This window comes from Coloeus monedula (assembly GCF_965178545.1).
Source record: "Coloeus monedula genome assembly, chromosome: 7".
NCBI lineage: Eukaryota > Metazoa > Chordata > Aves > Passeriformes > Corvidae > Coloeus > Coloeus monedula.
The window spans coordinates 1,115,054-1,116,074 of NC_138787.1; positions in this window are offsets into that span (position 1 = coordinate 1,115,054).

Consider the following 1,021-nt stretch of genomic DNA (forward strand, 5'->3'; position numbering starts at 1 on the left):
GCGCCGCGCAAAGCACGCCGGGACCGGCGGCCCGCGGGGAGGGCTGGAAGCGCGCGGGGCATGCTGGGAGTTGTAGTTTCCCCTGCGTGAGGGCAGGGGGCGTCCTGGGAAGCTGTGGGACCTGCAGCCCTGGAAGTGCTCCAGGACACGCTGGATGAGGGCTTGGAGCGATCTGGGATAGTGGAAAGTGTCCCTTCCTATGGCACGGGGTGGAACAGGATGAGCTTTAGGGTCCCTTCCAGCCCAAATCATCCTGGGATTCTATAAAGACCAGCTCCTTCTTTCAAACAAACAGTTGTTTTGTGGCGTGGATTTATTACAGTCATTTGGGATCTCCTCTCATAAATTTATTACAGGGGTTTTGGGACGTCCTGCCATGGTTTATTAAAGCATTTTGGGATCTCCTCTGTGGATTCATTAGAGGGTCTTGGGGTTCACCTTTCATGGATTTACTACAGGAGCTTGGGGATTCTATTGTCATAGATTTATTAGAGGGATTTGGGGATCTCCTGCCATGGATTTATTAGAGGGATTTGAGGCTCTCTTTTCATGGATTTATTAGAGGTGTTTGGGACCTCCTGCCATGGGTTTATTAGAGAGGTTTGGGATCTCCTGCCATGGATTTATTAGAGTGATTTGGGGATCTCCTGCCATGGGTTTATTAGAGGGATTTGGGGACCTCCCACCATGGGTTTTTTAGAGGGGTTTGGGGATCTCCTGCCATGGATTTATTAGAGGGATTTGAGGCTTTCTTTTCATGGATTTATTAGAGGGGTTTGGGACCTCCCACCATGGGTTTATTAGAGAGGTTTGGGATCTCCTGCCATGGATTTATTGGAGAGATTTGGGGATCTCCTGCCATGAGTTTATTAGAGGGATTTGGGGATCTCCTGCCACGGATTTATTAGAGGGCTTTGAGACTTTCTTTTCATGGATTTATTAGACGGGTTTGGGACCTCCTGCCATGGATTTATTCCAGCCTTGGCAGGTGTGTTGTAGCTACCCTAACAACTCCCTCCTG